This window comes from Ambystoma mexicanum, chromosome 2p (assembly GCF_040938575.1).
Source record: "Ambystoma mexicanum isolate Mex_15411 chromosome 2p, UKY_AmexF1_1, whole genome shotgun sequence".
Classification (NCBI taxonomy): domain Eukaryota; kingdom Metazoa; phylum Chordata; class Amphibia; order Caudata; family Ambystomatidae; genus Ambystoma; species Ambystoma mexicanum.
The window spans coordinates 86,799,145-86,817,124 of NC_090923.1; the positions used below are offsets into that span (position 1 = coordinate 86,799,145).

General features: G+C 48.1%; 1 protein-coding gene across 4 annotated transcripts in view; it reads right to left on the reverse strand.

Moving 5' to 3' along the window:
* NDUFAF3 (NADH:ubiquinone oxidoreductase complex assembly factor 3) overlaps nt 1–12,052 on the reverse strand; it is a 69,238-nt gene extending 57,186 nt beyond the window's left edge. The window contains exons 1-2 of one of the 4 annotated variants that reach the window (XM_069643308.1): nt 11,895–12,052; nt 8,234–8,345 (exon numbers count right to left, since the gene is read on the reverse strand). The gene's annotated coding sequence lies outside the window, so the exon portion shown is untranslated. Of the gene's footprint in view, nt 1–8,233; nt 8,346–11,339; nt 11,568–11,894 lie in introns of those variants that run through there. The other 3 variants (XM_069643309.1, XM_069643310.1, XM_069643311.1) reach the window with 3 other exon arrangements.
* Nucleotides 12,053–17,980: the final 5,928 nt, after the last annotated feature.

Below are 17,980 nucleotides of genomic sequence, written 5' to 3' on the forward strand. Positions count from 1 at the left end.
GCTGGCACCCTCAAAGGTGTCAGTCTGCTTTGAGAGCGACGGGTGCCAAGGGGGCACTTCATAGAGAAGCTATAGCTCTCAGAGTCCATGCGTCTGCAGGTAATAGTAGACTCTTCTTCCTTTCCATGACTGCCTGCAGCAGTTCGGGAATGGACGCGCTGGGGACAGAAGTGTTCCCAGCGCGTCCACTCCCGAAATGGACAGATAAGAAGGTAAATGGAGGGGAGAGGGAAAGACTTACCTGATTCCCCAGCGAGGGGAGATGGCAGTCGCCAGCCCAGAGGCGGCACAGGGCGGCGGGATCACTGTCTGGTAACGCCTGCGCCCTGAGCCTTCCCATTGGCTGGGAAGCCACCACACCCCCCTCGCCGCGTACTAAAAAAAGGAAAAAGAAAGAAGCATAAAAAGAGCAGTTGCCTCTTTATCATATTCCTCATCGTCTATCGCCTCCTCCACCAGTGAATTGGAGTCCTCATGGTGGCGACCACGAAAGGGAATATTTAGGCGGACAGTTTGGCAGAGAGTTCCAGAGAGGGACCCGAAGATTTTCCAGGTCACGCATACTATACTAGCAGTAGTAGCATCTAGTACCCTACTGTTAGGTTTGATATTTATATCCATAACTAAAGACTGGGCATTGTGTCGTTTTTGAAATGTTATAATGTAGAGAGGATTAAGGAGGCTTATGCTCTAGGATGCAAACCCCATGGCCTGTTCACTACATTACTCAGAGAGCATAGAATGCTCAAATCCATTTCTAGGTGGTATGAAAAGCTACATAAGATCTTAAACAATTCTAATGCTTCTCAGTGGATCCCACTCTTTACTAACTGTCCACATCATCCGTTACTGTTAATGGGTTTAGACAGTTGCCCTGGGACCTGATAAGCTCCTTGCATCACTCATGCTACAACCCATAGAACACAGCTAAATCCCACCAAAATTCGTTCCAGCTGTCAGATCGTCACAGACACAACACTCTATCCTATGCCTTTACAATATGTGCTGCATTAATTAATTGCTTTAACAGTCATCTCTGCTTACCACCGATTTGCCAACAAATGTTTGCACGCATTATACAGCTCCAGTCTTTTACATGTATGCCCAGACCTCAGTCTTCCAAAGGGCGTTCATCCACCACAGCACTTCGAAGCCATACCATATGGTGCTATACAAATATCAAATAACATCATATTGTGTTGCCTCACCGTAGAATTCAGTCCACGTATTTTGGACTTGAATGTATCTACACTAATACTGCACATTTTCACCCGGATCATCCCCTCGCTCTGGCTGCAACCTCCTTTCCACTCTCTTACATGAATTACCCTTTTTTTTTTTAATGTTTTCTCTTCTAGCAGAGTAATGGCTTTTTTCGTGGGGCCTCGCCACAATATGCAACTTTATGGTCCATGACAGGCACTTTGAAATTACTACGGTGGTGCGCAATAAGAATGCATACCAAGATAACATTATACACTGCCAGTCATATCATGATTTTTTCATTGCAGGCGGCCGACGCGAGGTAAGGAAGCCCTTCTGGGCATGCCTCCGATTTTGGAGCCAACTGGGCCCCCAGGCCCTCGGAGCGTCCCTCTCCCACCCCGCACCCTCTTCCTGTTTCCCGCTCCCCTCCCGCCTCCCAACCCGCCCACCCCCGCTCTCATTGGGCCGTGAGCCCTTCATCACAGGTCCTCCCAGGGGCAGCCCTCTGCCCGGCAGCCCCAGCGGCTAAGGGCCCCAAGGCCAAGGGCGGCTCCAGGAAGTGTCAGCAGGTGTCCGCAGGGGAAGCCAAGGAAGCCACCAGACACCGACAAAACTGTAAGTGCTGGCTTGGGTGGGGGGTAGAGCAATTACTCTACTCCAGAAAGCTCCTGCCACTCTCACATACCTTTCAATGGCCTGCAGTCTAATGTTAACCAGCACCATTGCCCTAGAGAACCACACTGATTAGCCTGCCCCTCATCTAGCCAGAAATGTGATTGTTAGCTTATGCCACACTAAGATGGCTTCTAATAGCCTCTCTGTGAAAGTAGAATATAGAAGTTCATTTAGAAAGTTGAATTTAGAAGTGTACCCAATAGCCTCCCTTTGAAAAGTACTATTTAGAAGTGCGCCCAATAGCCTCTCTGTGGATGGTTGAATCTAGAAGTACATTTGGAAAGTTACATTCAGAAGTGTGCCCAATAGCTGTGAAATGTTGCATTTAGAATTGCGCTCAATAGCCTCTCTATGAAAAGTTGAATTTAGAAATGTGCCCAATAGCCTCTCTGTGAAAAGTTGAATTTAGAAGTACATTTAGAAGTGTACCCAACAGCTTCTCCGTAGAAAGTTGAATTTAGAAGTTACCCAATAGCTTCTCTGTGAAAAGTTGAATTTAGAAGTGTGCCCAATAGCCTCTCTGTGGAAAGTTGAATTTAGAAGTACATTTAGAAAGTTGAATTCAGAAGTGCACCCAATAGCTGTGAAATGTTGAATTTAGAAATGTGCCCAATAGCCTCTCTATGAAGTTGAATTTAGAAGTGTCCCCAATAGCCTCCCTGTGAATTAGAAGTCTCTGAAAGGGCATGAAACCCAACATATCTCACCAACACGCTGACTCTCTCCTTACATCACCACTCAACTAGAACACAGAGATACTATGACACCATTCGGTATAACTGTTCTCATATCAACATTCGCTGCTCACTCCACATCATTCTAAATAATCACTGCTGGTTACACACCCCCCAGCAAGGCGTGCTCCTCAGGCCTAACGCACCACATCCAATCTGGATTAATCCTGCCAGAACGAACACATACTCCTGACCTCTCAACCACCACACCTACCGCTAGAAAGCAGCTATTACACTGATACTGCACGAGCTGTACACATACCTGGTGCTCACACGCACCTTTTTGACTCTCTCTTCTCTCTCTCTACTGATATGAACTTCGGTTCCCAGGGCGTTCAACCTACCAGCGCCTTCAGACCATACCAATGGTATATAAGGCGCTATATAAATGCAAAATAACAATAACAATAACAACAATATCAGACATTAAGAAAAAGATGCTCAGAGAATGGGTAAAAAAAAAAGAATTAAAAAAAATTAAAACAAATACACTAAAAGTTGCACCCGTTCCTCTTAAAACTTTACCCGATAAGGTGAGAGGAAAAATCTATGCCAGAAAATATCCAGGTAGATGACATCCTGCCAAGGTTGACAAGAAGGTGAATGGGGCACTCAAAAAGACTTGTACTAGTACACATCGGACTTTCAGAGCAAAGGGGTTACTCGTACCTTCCCAGGCTTTCATAACCTCACAGAGGTAAAGGTCAAAGGGAATATTATGCGCCCTCACAGGATGGTACAGACAGCTTTTCAATGGATTCCGGCTTCAGCCAAGACAATAGGGGTGCTAGTGTCAGGGAGGAGACACATCCACATACACGGCTGGCATGTAGAAGCCTCTCAGATATCTGCAGTCATGAAGGGGTCCTTTCAATGTGCACCGTTGTTTGGCAATAGCCTAGAGGAAAAGATGCACTGGGAGTTCAGAAATGACAAACAGGTCGATAAACCGAGGAAAGGGCAACCCTATAAACCAAAGCTAGGGAGTTGCAAAATGTAGCACAAGGTTTCCATCCTTTACAAAAATAGATTTAATCACAAACCTCGGAATAAGTGACGTCAGCCTCTCAGCAAAGTAGCACCTCCTTAGAGACCCTGATGACTAAAGCAGCCCCGTTATCAAATTCCATTTTTAGGAACCAGAATTGGATATTCAAGCATCAGTGAGGTCGAAGGAACCGTCTGGTTCCCCCTTCCCAGTCCGGGGTCATATTTGCCACTTTTCACAAAGAAACGGCCAAGAGGTGAGCTCTTGTGCAAGATATAAAGGACTTACTGGAGAAAAGTGATCACAAGGCTGCTACTCTATTAAAGTCCTAATGCTCACGCAGTCATCAAATCACAGTCTAGTACTAGACCTGAAGCTCCTAATCAAATCTGTGCCCAGCAAACATTTCAAAATGGATACTCTAAAACAAATATCATCCAGATGATCCAGAAGGGCGTTACCATGTATCCATGGGCCTCCAGGTTACACATCTCACATTTGCAGTTTGGAGCCCTTCCCTATTTTGCACCAAAAACATTGACAATGTGGTTTATAAAAGGTTCTAGCACCGGTCGAGGTAGCTCGGCACCGGGAAGAGATCCACATCTTCACCTACCGCTGGCTGACCAGGAGACTACTGATCAATCATGATATGATATGATAGGTTATTTATAACACGCTTAATACCTAGGTTTCTAAGCGTAGACCCGGGGATCGAACCTGTTGTGCTCTGTGTCGTCTTGCTACCAAGGCGAGCATGTTGCCCCTGGGCTATCCTCCCGAGACAATGATAAAACATTTTTGGAGATGGTAAGTTAATCAGAAGGTATCCCTCAAGACAGGGCAGAAAGAAACGGAGGTGTCCTGAGCAGAAAGATATGGAGCTATCCTGAAAGTGAACGATCTATGTCCAAATGGGTTGCTTTGTCCCGCTTGTCATATATGCGAGACAAAGCAACCCATTTGCACCTGGAGCGATCACTTTCAGGACAGCTCCATGTTTTCCTTACATGCACTGCATTTATTAATGCTTCAAGTGACTTTATTCAGGCGCAGATATGTCCCTGCGCCATTCTGGCCACTACACACAGGGCGGCACGCCCAATAGCGATCCGTGTCCAAAGTTCTGTGGCAAAACTGCTGGCGTTAAACCGGCAATGGATGAATGCCCTGCATTTCCTCCAAGGCACGACATGTCACATTCTTCGCCTCATGTCTCCGATGAGGGAAATTATAGAATGTATAGGACATCTGACCGTCTGCATTATACACACCAAGTTTGCACTCCATGGGCTCGACCCAGGCCCATGAAGCCCCACCAGGGTACGCCGAACAGGATTTCCGTATTGTACACAGGGTCTCATTATAAATGATGTAAGGAGAGGGGGGCAGAGCAATAATCAAGAAAAGAAGGGACCTAATCACATAGGCGGGGGCCTCAAGGAAGTACTGTGATGAGGAAGAACATGACTAGGGGTAATAAAGATTACTCAGTACGTAATCCCCCCATGCCTCCACCCCAGTATACCAATATATGAAAATCGGTTGTATTGGTTTTATGGAAAGTAGTAGTGCCTTACAAGAGCTTGCAACACTGTAGATGAAACTGTAACCTAACCACATGCCTTTCGGTTTCCATAGTTTGTCAATAACAACTGTTGTTTTTTTAATTAACTTTCTTGAATTTCATCGGGGAAACAAAAACCCAAGAGAACCCGAGGAAGAGAGGGCTTCTTTAAAAGTCATTTGGATTTTTTTCTTGGGAGTCATTATCCCTTGGGAGTCATTATGCTACATTGTGTAAGAGACCCATTTCCTAAAAAGGGGAAGAATTGCACAGATTTGACAAGATCTATCATTTTTAAATAAAGCAACTTAATGAGATTTACTTACAAATATTTTGGCTATTGGAATTTATCCACATTGATTTGTTCTTCAAATTAACTTATTATCAACATTTATCCAAGTGGAAAAGATGTATTAAAGACACGGGTATATAAATGAACCCGAGCTCTCTGTATATGTACGTACGTATAAGCTCTTGTAAATCAATATTTCCTCCATTTTACCTCTACAACAGGGGTCTCCAACCTTTATGCTAGCTGGAGCTACTTGTAGTTGAGGGCCAATAGTGGAGAGCTACTAGTGGGCGATATTGGCAGTGGGGATGTTCATAAGCAGCAAGTAATTTGTACCCATATTTTTTGGGGAGGTTTATTTGCTCTTATACATAGAGGGAATAGCAATCTTTCATATGAACACTGTCTCAACCTGACACACATGGGGAAAAAAGCAGGGCTTGCTCTTTGGAGCCCTGCTGTTTATAAATGTGTCTCCTGTGGCTAACAATGAGCCATCTCATGCCCTCCCATGCATGGGCGCCAAGTTTGTTTTTGTTCATGGGCAGAATTTCTGACACTGAGCGAGGGGGCCATGCCCAACCCCAGGTCAAAACAAGCCATTTTAGAGCACTGTGTGCAGCTAGAATAGGGAAAAAAGCCAATGGATTTGGATTCAGGTCTAAAACATAACAATTCAGCAACAGTCGCCTAACGTGCTGAGCTAACTTTCCTCACATTCTGCTTTTGGTCCCCACTCTCTTTACTACTTCTACACATGCCAAAACAGCTTTGGCCTTTCCAGCCCTCTCCTCTTTCAGCATGGCTGTCACCCAGTACACCAGCACCAAGCGAGGGCAGCTACAGCCCTCTGCGTTACAGCTCCTTGCACACAAAAAACAAAGGCTCATTTAAGAGCCACTCACCAACTCCACTGAAGAGCTTGCATGCTTTGCCTAGCCCTGCTTTATTCTATCCCAGGGAAGCATAAGGGGTGGATCCCAAATAGGGACTTCAGACTCAGGGTCAAAGTGGGCCAATTATTTCTATGCGCTGTGGCAGGAGTCATACACTAACCTGACAAATTCGCTGGGATGGAAAACTCAGGAGCTCAGCTTATTGTACAGAGGTGCCCGCTGTTAAATCTTTTGGTTTCAATATAAGCTCCGATATGAACTTTAAAGCACACATACCGCACCTCAGATAATCTTGTGTGTTTCTGTTCTCTCAGCTTTGCAAAGTACAACGTGTTTTCTCTCCTTCCGAGTGACTTCCTCACTGTTTGGGAAGGGAGCAGAGGAGGGACAAGGGGAAGGATGTGAGAAAGGGAAAGGGCGTGAGAGGAGGGACGATGAGAAGGAAGAAAAGGATGTGGGGAAGGAAGGAGAGGAGAAAGGTAGGAAAGGATGTGGGAACAGAGGGGAAAGAAGGAGAGGAGAAGGGAAGGAAAGGATGTGGGAACGGAGGAAGGAAAGGGTGTGGGAAAGGAGGGGAAGGAAGGAAGGAAAGGGTGTGGGAAAGGAGGGGAAGGAAGGAGAGGAAGAAGGAAGGAAAGGAGGAGGGGAAGGAAGGAAGAAAGGTAGGAAGGAAAGGAAAGCATGTGAGAAAGGAGGGGAAGGGAGATGAGTAAGGAGGGAGGGGAGAGGGAGAGGAAACTGAGAACCGCAAAGAAGGCCTTCACTGGATGCATTCAGCGGGACCCCTCTGTAGTGGCGTCTTTCAGAGCGCCACAACATTTACGGAGCTTTTCGCGTTAAAAGGAGCCTCCATGGAAGTAGGTGGTTGCGGGCAAGGGGAGTGCAGGAAGAGCCGTTTTAACTAACAACCACCTTATCTTGACTCCCCCACCTTTTCACCCACAGAACAAACAAGCACAGAAACGGCAGGGCTCCAGTGAGCCATCCCTGCTCATTTCCCCAGTGTTCCAGGCTGAAACGGTGTCCATAGGACAGTATTTCACAGGGACATTGTTCAGGGACGTCATTTCACCAAAACGCCAGGGGTAGCGGAAGTGACATCACAGTGCCACGCCCATAAGAGTGACATCACAGGAAGTGATGTCATTTGACCACACCCCACTCGACATCACAGGAAGTGATGTCATTTGACCACGCCCTCCACATGACATCACAGGAAGTGGCCTCATAAAGCATTATCCCCTCAGTACACTAAGAAATATATGGTTACGATATCAGTGTTTTGTGACATTTCATACAAGAATGGATCATCATATGTAGCAGTGTCAAGGTCCATGTTGCCACGCGAAGTGTATGAACCCAAATCCCCTCTTAATCTGGATCTGCCCTGTTAGTTCAACAGGACTACAGAGCGAAATCACATTCTGGGGGGACAGGGACGGATAGGCGGGTATGGGGATAGGGGAAAGCCAGGATAAAAGGCGAGAGGGAGAATATTTCACCAGAAAACATGTATGGCATCCACAGTTTTTAATAATTCTTCTTCTTGTGTTATTTTGGCTGCCAAAAGATTAGTTCAAAATGTGTTCAAGGTGTACAGTGCATTACTGAGCGATGCCACCTTCAGTACCAAAAGCCTCATAAGTCATGTCCCCATATTTTACGGGGAAAAAATCCTGGCTGCATTTTGCATTACTCCCACACTCACCAACACTCTTTATATGCCTAGGTTTCTGTTCCTACATGTTCATTGTCCTCCACACCCCTCACCTCTCCATAATGGTACACATTCCAACAATTAGTACTATTGTATAGATTTTGGGATAATGCCCAACCCTTCACTCTGATCATAAGACTTAAAATGTAGTTTCTTACCAGATTGAGCAGAACAGTGGCTTGACAGATGTGTCCGAGGCTGCTGTTTCAGTGGCATGTAAGGTGAAGATTCTGACACAGAAAGGAAGGAACTCCACATGAAGATGCAGGTCTGAAAATAAAAAACAAATTATCAGAATGGAAGAATCATTTGTACAACAGCACACCAGAATATCATTTGTCATAGAGACAAGATACTGACTGAACGCACTGAGGGGTGTGCTTTCCAGACTACCATTAACTGCAGTGCCCTGCTTCTGACCTTGCAATCCGGCCACCCAGCAGCCTATTCCACCCTCCGTTTCCCGGCATCCCTGGAGCCTGTGGTACCTCTCATCCCGGCACATCTAGCCTCCCCTCACTCACATGAGCACTTGGGGTGACGTGATATTATCGAATTATACTCCTGAAACTGAATACCCTACACCCAGTGACCCTAATGTGGCTGGGAAGAGGTGGATGGTGACGTCCCATCACCATGTGAGGTCATACACTGGGAAACTGGGGCGTGCAGCGTAACCCCTCACTATTTACCCAGAGGCAGAACTGATTATTGTGGCAGATATTCATTGGCCCATTATTTTTATGATGATGATATTTTGAATGCACAGAGCTGGATTCCAGCGAGCACTGAGCAACTCAATATGATCTCTGCTGCATAGGAGGCATTTCAATGAAGATGCAGGAAGGACAGTTGTCTCAGGTAAGGAGCGATTGTGCTGCGAAGTGACTCTGTTGAAAAGTCTACATGTCCCCTTTGTGTGAGGGACCGGCAGGGTTCCACGACTCCCACCACACTTGCCCAGTCAAGGAGGCGTGAGAGAAGGGAGGCCACAGAGAGACAGTACACCCTGCACTCCAGACACACCTCCACAGCACGGACCCAGGGGCCAGAGAAGCACCCCAGGCACAGGGGTCCCTTCCAGATACCAGGGAGCGCACAGACCACACAGCTAGGGGGCCGAGAGCGTAGCCCGCAACACTCCAGATAAAGCCCCCTGATTTGGGCCAACCAAGCCCTGCAGCACTCCAGATACAGGCCCCCCACATCCCACAAACGCACACACAGACTAGAGCAAGCAGACATTTGCATGCATGCACACCCCCACCCCGAAAGCAGAGCTCCCTGCCCTTGGCCACAGGCACCCTGCCAGTGGAGTGTGTTGGGACCCTGATTACATTCTGCTTGAGGAATCAGATTTTAGGCTTTTAGCTCCAATTGTGTGTAAGTATTTGAGGTATTACAGATGTGTGCAGCGCACTTAGTTGCTGTATTGAATCCATGCTCCTTCGCCAATGAGGTAAATTCACAAAACCCCCAATTCTATGGAAAGAGGCAGAGAGAAGCTTCATCATTCTCCAATGGTACTGTGTTTTACTTTGTGTATAGGCGCGTTATAAATGCCATAATATATCATATGTTGACATTCCTTGCCAATGACATTTTAGAATATTGCAAGGCCGGGACACACATGATACTTTATAAATCGGGGCCACTGTCTATATTCTAGGGACTCTAAGGGGGAGAAACTGGGGTGGCTAAACCTTAGCAACTCGACAGTCCGTGGGGCAGATTCCTAGCTCAGGGGCAACTGGAAGCAAGACGACGTGGGAGCAAAACAGGTTCGATCCCCAGGTCCATGCTTAGAAACCTCTGGGTATTAAGCAACACGTGTAGCTGTTGTCGCCTGAGGTGCCAAGCTATCCGCCTGCGGCCGCAGGCGGGTAGTGGGCTAGCACAGCACACACGCAACCTAGGCTCCACCTGGTCCTGGCGGCCGCAGGGGAATGCCACAAGAGCACACATCTGACCTCAGCCTGGGGCAGGGCTTTAAGTGGGCCGGGGCCTGCCGGGGCTGGGCCCCGGCAGGTTCCGAAATTTCGTTTTGAGGCGGGGCCCTGCCGGGGCCCACTAATCTCCCCGGGCAGCCCCGGCCACTACACGAAAAGGCATTTTTTTCTACAGCCTGAAACTCTCGCTCGTGTGCGAGAGCTTCAGGCTTCAGAAAAAAATGCCTTTCAGCTATAATGGTGGCGCCGCACCTGCGAGGCATCCCTTTAATCAAGGGATGCACGTGGGCCGGCGCCACCATTAAGGCTGAAAGGGTGAGGCCGCTGGAAGCAGAGGCCTTGCTTCCTAAATACTGAAGCTCCCGCGGATTCGCGGGAGTTTCAGTCTTTAGGAAAAAGGCCTCTGCTTCCAGTGGCCTCACCCTTTCAGCCTTAATGGTGACGCTGCCCCTCCCCAGCTGGCGAGGGGCAGCACCACCATTAAGGCTGAATAGGCGAGGCGCTGTCCCCTGCCAGGCAAGCCTATACAAAATAAATGCAGAGATCAGCACCCTCTCCCCCATAGGGGAGAGGGTGCTAATCTCTACAAAAGGCTGCCTGGCAGGGGTGCCAGTAGCCCATTGAGCCGGGGCTCGTCAAGGGGGCGTGGCCTAACGGCCCATCAAGACCACGTTGTTGGGCCACGCTCCCTCGATGGGCCCCGGCTCGATTTGTAGTGCCACTTAAGGCACTGGCCTGGGGCCTACGGCGGCACACGCCAGCAACATTAATCCACCCAGCAGCTCACACACACCCGCTCGCCCCCGACCTCAGTCACACACACAACACAGACTGACTCACCGCTGTGTGTTAGCTTGGAAGAAGTTAGTTGGCCTGGACTTTCTGGCACCAAGAGAAACCACGAAGCTGCTGCTGCACGCTGGCTTCGCTGCAGTGCTCACAAAATGGAGGACCACCAGCACGCTGCACCGCTTGAGTGGTGGCCACGCCCCCTCCTCCTCTGATTGGAGGAAATGCCAGAGGTCGCAAGAGAGTGACAGAGGTCGCTGGCCAATCGGCAGCGGTCGCTCTTGCGACCTCTGGCGACCCCCAAATGACGTCCCTGACATTGTTTCAGCCTGGCACACTTCCGAAATGACCAGTGCTTGCTCGCTGGAGCCTGGCGTTTATAATCTGGCTCCTGTGACTTAAAAAGCACCCAGGATGAAATGGAGACATTTCTCTATCATGCTTAATGTCTCAGTTTCGTCCTCGGCTCGTTTTCAACGTGCAGCTGAGCAGCAAACCACCTCTCCTGACCCTCCCAAAAATGTACCTTCTAAATCGGGATGCCTCCGTTTCCTAATACGGCGCTGTCATTGCCTAAAGCTGGATGCCTCCGCCTCCTTTTCAGAGTTCTTCGCTGCTGGTCCGCGGGCACATTTCTTGCAGGTCCGCGGGCACATTTCTTGCAGGTCCGCGGGCACATTTCTTGCTGGTCTGCGGGCACATTTCTTGCAGCACAGCTCTACAGCAGGGGCCACCAACATCAACAGCACCCCAGTGGCAAACTATGGGCCAATGGGAGCGCAGCATTTAGCAAGGAAAGTGCTCTGGCCAATCACAGCATTCATTCTATGTGGCGCTGACATATGCTGTACTGTGATTGGCCAAAGCACTTCCTTGCTCCAGACAGTGTTGTTTTTTGGTCTGTTTAGCCGCGAGCGACTGAAAAGGCTCAAACGAGCTACTGGTCGCCCGCGGTCGACTGTTTGTCTACAACAAATGCTAGATCTCGTGACTGCCCTTGGTAAATGGGACACGTCTATACAGCACTTTAAAGAGCATCAAGTCACGCCATACGGTAAACCAGAGGCACCCAAGTCATTACCTGCCACGCAGCGGTGTGGGGGTGACAGCAGGTAGAAAAGGGCGGGGCGGAACGCAAGGCTGGCTGGCCCCCCACTTCAGGCCGACCCACTCATCCCAGCGGCAGCGGCAGCACAAGCATCAAACACACGACATGCGAACACTGACCTTCCCAAGGAGAGCGGGATGCGGGAGGCAAGAGGAGCGCTTCCGGGAGGCCTGGTAGGCACAGCTCCACCCACAGCGCCCTCTGCTGGCTGCAGAAGGTCACCGCATAAAATGCTGCAGTGCACTGGCAAATTTAGATATATAATCTGACTCGGATAATTTTAGTGGACGAAAGGACAGCTGGATGGTAAATATTACCCACACATTTATATTCATGGCAACATTCTCGAGCACCTGGCAGGGAGATGTTGCCCCATAAAACCATAGCTTTTAACTCTCACGCTTTTTTCATAGCTCTCAACCATTTATGTGGCAATGGCGGGTGAAAACACCCGATTTTATTTTTGGCGGGTGAGAGGCCCATTGAAACGAATGGGCGTGCAGGAGGCTTGGCGGGTGAGGCAGCTGTTTACAAGGCGGGTGACACCCGCCAAAAGCGTGTGAGTTGAGAGCTAGTTTTCACCCGCCTTTGCGACACAAATGGTTGAGAGCTATGCATAAAACGGGAGAAAGGAATTCTCCCATAGGCATAGCTCTCAACCATTTGGGTCGCGAAGGCGGGTGAAAACACCCGATTTTAGTTTTGGCGGGTGAGACGTCCATTGAAATGAATGGGCGTGCTGGAGGCTTGGCGGGTGAGTCAGCTGTTTACAAGGCGGGTGACACCCGCCAAAAGCGTGAGAGTTGAGAGCTATGCATAGGATTGCCTTGGGGTTAGAATTATTTAGGTGGGAGAAAGTGAACAATTATCAATATTTTTCATAAGTGGAAATCTCCCACTTAAATCGGGATGGTTTTCATATTTGCATACATCATACATGCCAACCCTCTGGATTTAGGCGGGAGACTCCTGACCTTTCAATGAAAAATATTGCTATTTTTCACGTTCTACTTCTTAAAATAATTTGAGCCCCAATGCATTCCTATGGAAAACATTACGTCTCCTGACTTCTCTGGCGAAATCTCCCTCCCATATGCGTCGGAATGTTGGCATGTATGATACATGACAACCATGCCGATTTAGGTGGGAGACTCCAGATTTTCCGGTGAAAAATATTGCTATTTTTCACTTTCTCCAACCTAAAATAATTCTTTCCCCAATGCATGCCTATGGGAAAACTGTTGTCCCCCGATTTCTCTGACGAAAACTCCCTCACAGGTGCGTCGGAATGTTGGCATCTATGCATATAGCATACCTCCTGTTGGGAACTCCGGCGAGGCCAGCCCTTCTCCAACATGCACGCAACAAATACACACAGAGTCAGTTTAGGAGTAAATGTAACTGGCGAGCGGGAAGCCGCTCGCCCCTTTTATTGAGGCACCACACATCCGCCCTAGTAAGCGAAATGCTATGACCACTGAAACCACAACATGTGATGTGACTGCACGAAAGTGTGCCTTGGGCACAACATCCCATGCCAAGGGTGGGAACACAAACATTAACAAACATTGGTAACGGCAGCACTCTTCAGTTGCAGAGCCATAAACACTAACATAAGCTTTGGTAACGCCCGCACTCTTCGGTTACACAGCTTTTAGCCCTGGCCACTGGCATTTCTGCGCTGGCGAGCACAAGCCTTCTTTTCCCTCTTCTTTTCCGCTCTGCCACCCAATGGTCACTTGCCGGTGGTCCTGGTTCCTGCTCTGACAGGAAGAACAAGTCTTCGATATCAAAGCCCTACTCGACAAGGGCTACCATTCTGTCTTCGTTTTTGCGTTCTCCAGACTCCTACTCTGAAAATGAGCGCCATGTTGGCTGCTAATTTGGCCCGCCTTTTTTTTCCTTGGCTTCAGCTTGCTGGCCCTAGTAATTAATGCCCAGGATGCCTTGCAGAAGTTGGAGTATTGTCCTCCTTGTGGCACCGTCCAAACCGTCGCCCCACCGCAGGACATGGTCCTACATGTGGCAAACCCCTCCACAGAATTCACACAGTCTCTGGGGTGCCTCATCCTTGGTCTTCCTTGTTGTGGCTCCACCTCCGGCCCCTGTCACTGGAGCAGCCTTCTTGCTTGGTATCCTGATGGAGTGCACCTCCTACCCTTGCAGCCCTTTAATTTCCACCTCCATCTGGGTCGACCACAAGTTCAAGGATTCGCGCCAGGGGAATTCCTGGTTCATTCAGCATCTGGATGCGCAGTTTGTTGGACCAACATTTTTGAATGATCTGGTCCCTCAATTCTCCCTTTTATTAAAAAAATGCTCATGTCGCTGCTAGCTGGTTAAGCCGGTGTAGAATGCATCAATGGACTCAGTGGGCCCCTGCATGGCCTGTCGAAGCTGGAATACTGACCATTGGGGCAAAGTAGTTAGACAGTGCTCTTCCCGCAGCTCGGTACGACCCATCACCCGGTGGCAGCACTCGGTATAACCCATGAACCTTGCTCCCAGCGTAGAGCAGCATGAGTGTCTTCCTTTTGGCATCATCGGTTATTTCGGCCACCTCGAAAAACAAATCTAACCTCTCCAGCCAATGTGTCCAACTTGGGCCTAAGGTCACTGGGTTTTCCTTCATATCGAAATACTGGCACCAGATGGTTGTGGAACGACATGCCTGTGGGCAGTACAGTGCCTGCTTGGGCTTGGTGTCAGGAAGTCGGGGTGTCCTGGTGTTGTGAGCCCGGCCCCTTGGGCATCACCCTCCCGTCTTCTTAGAGTGCAGGTGTGCTCCTTTAGGACCTTTTGTGACCTTGTCACATGAGGACCTTCCTGTGGGCAGCGGCAGAGTAGGTCACTATGTGTTTTGGGTGTTGCCTCACACTGATAATGGTACTGGACCCTTTGGAGGACCCAGATAGCTGGTGGGCACTAGTGCTGGTCCCCTCTGATGGTGCTGGGCCCATCTGATATGTATAGGCCTTTGAAGGCTGGTGGGAACTGGTGCTGGGCCGCACTGATGTGTATAGGCCTGTCCCCTATTGGGGATTGCAGTATGGGGCCTTCTGCTCACTGATCTCTGTGGCCCTTCTCAACAGAGTCCACCTCCCAATCCTGCTGCACAAGCACTCTCAGACGGAGAGCCATGGCCGGGACGGTCAAATCTTATGGGGCCCCCTGCTGGCTGTACCTCCATACTGTGTGCACCTTGCCGTAGGCGCGATCCAGGAACCTCTTTGCCTGTTCTGATGACTTGCGCGTCGCCGCCAAAATACTCTCCCAGGCAAGGGCATCAGGGTCTGCTGGTGGACATTGATCTGCTGGGCAGGCAGATCCAGATTGCTGGATGCAGCTACACTGCTTCACCGGTGGACCACCAGTGTCCTAAACCGCGCGCCCTCCGCCTGCACTCCACTATTGAGGGGAACCTCTAGGCAGAAGCGTGGGCAAGCACGACACGGGCTGCAGGGGTTAACCGGCTGCTCACGGGCTGCCCGGCCAGACAGGTGCTGTGTCACGCTCTGTCCTTCTTTCCTTTTATTTTGAACCTCTCATCAGGGAGGCAGGGACACCTCCACAAGGAGGCACCACCGATGTGCCTGGAAGTCAGGCCGCGCCGCAGAATTCACCTGCCACCAGGAGCTCCACCACATGGAGCCAGGCACGAGTGTACTCCGGGGAGGCCGTGCCCTACTCCAACATGCACGCAAGGAATATTCAGACGCCAGTTTAGGAGTAAACGTAACTGACGAGTGGGAACCCGCCTGCCCTTTTATTGAGGAACCACACGTGATCACAGCCGTCCTAGTTAGCGATGCGCTGTGACCACCGAAACCACAACATGTGACTGCACAAAAGCGTGACTTAGTCACAACACCTCCCAACCTTATAGGGCCACAGGGCGCGTGAAAGCAGGGGATTTTATTTGAAACCTGAGAGGGAGATTTTGTCACTGAAAGTGGGAGAAATGAGTGTTCCAATAGTCTCATTGGGGTTCAATTTTTATTGATCGCCAGCACCCTATATAGCAATGTATGGCTTCAAACATCGTATTGTCCTGAAAAGAGGGGCGAGACCTGTTGTGCATAAATTGAGAAATATACTGGTTGGAACACGAGATCCTTTGAAGAAAGAATTGGAAAAGTTGTGTTCTCAAGATATCATTGAACCGATAGAAAGCTCTGAATGGTTGTCCCCCATTGTTATAGTAAGGAAACAGGAGGGGGCTATTAGAATGTGTGTTGACTTAAGAGATTTGAATAACAACATATGGATAGATCGCCATCCCCTGCCAAACATAGGAGAAATGCTCTCACCACTATGGAGCCGGCCAAATATTTTACCACACTTGATTTATCATCTGCATATCATCAGATTGAATTAGAGGAAAACTCCAGACATCTCACATCATTTATAACACTGTTGGGGGCTTTTCGTTTTAAAAGGATGCCGTTTGGTCTAGCGTCGGCAGCTGCTGTCTTTCAGAGACTAATGCAACATTTATTTGAGAGGTTACGTGGAGTGTACTATTTTCAAGATGACATTTTGATATCAGCTATGTCAGAGGAGGATCATGATGCCAAGCTTCTTGCGGGTCTTCAGATATTACAACAAAAAGGTCTTACTTTGAAAATTGAAAAATGCAAGGTGAAAAAGAGTGAAGTAACTTATTTGGGTCATTGTATTGATGCTGATGGAATTAAGCCCAAGGAAGTCCTGGTGAACACTATATTGAAACTTCCTGAACCATCAAATAAAGATCAATTTAGGAGCTTGTTGGGCTTAACTGAATATTATGCGAAGTTCATTGATCATTATACTGACAAAACGACACACATGAGAAGTCTTATGAAAAAAAGTGTGAAGTTTGGATGGTCAACAGAATGTAAAAATGAATTAGAAACAATCAAGAAGCTAATAAACAAAGCCCCAGTTTTGAAAATGTTTGATTGTAGTGCTAAAACAGTTATATCTGTTGATGCAAGCAATTCAGGTTTGGGAGGAGTACTCGAACAGGTTCAAAATGAGAGAGTTGTTCCAACAGCTTTTGCTTCTAGAACACTGAGAGATGCTGAATAAAATGATTCGACAATAGAGAAAGAGGCCTTGGCTGTGATGTGGATTTTGGAACACTTTAAAGGATTAATATGGGGTATTCCTATTGAAGTTAGAACCGATCACAAACCATTGATCCATATTTTAAATCCAAGGAATCCGCATTTAACATCTCCTCGCATTAGAAGATGGATTCTTGTTATAATGCAGTACAATCTCTCTGTCAAGTATACTCCAGGTAAAAGTAATGTAGTTGCAGATTGCTTGTCTCGATTACCATGTTCCTCGGATAATGAGGATAACAGTAGAGAAGAAATAGAAATGAACAGTGTCATAGCACAAATACATCCTGGTTTCACTAAGGAAGATTGGATGGAAGCTGTCAAAGCAGATGATGAACAAGAACAACTTAGATTGGCAATAAAGAGTGATTGGAAGAATGTTCATGAAGGGATGTTGTCATGGGAAGGCAAGAAAGAGGAAATGTCTTGCAATGAAGTTTGCATATATCGGGGTGATCGTATTGTACCGCCCATGGGTTTAAGAGAGAAGATCATGCAAATAGCACTTGAAGGACATATAGGGAGAAATCTCACTAAAAGAAGAGTAAGAGAGACTTATTGGTGGCCGAAGAAGTGGAATGAGTTGGAAAACATGGTGAAAGAGTGCTCTGCATGTGCAGTGAGTGACAAAGGGAAGATTGTCAGAGCCACACATTTGCAACCCATAGAGATACCAGGATCTGTGTGGACAAAGTTAGCCATTGATATTTCGGGGCCATTTGAAATATTAGAGCCTCACAAAATTTACATCATGGTACTGGTTGACTATACTTCTAAGTGGATTGAATGTGGTATTGTGGAGGAGTCTGTCTGCAATAAAAGTCAAGAAATTCCTGGAGGAAATATTTGATAGGGAAGGAGAGCCTCAGGAGTTGAAATCAGATAATGGGGCACAATTCATGTCAAACGATGTACAAGAATTTCTCAAAGAAAGAGCCATTAGACACA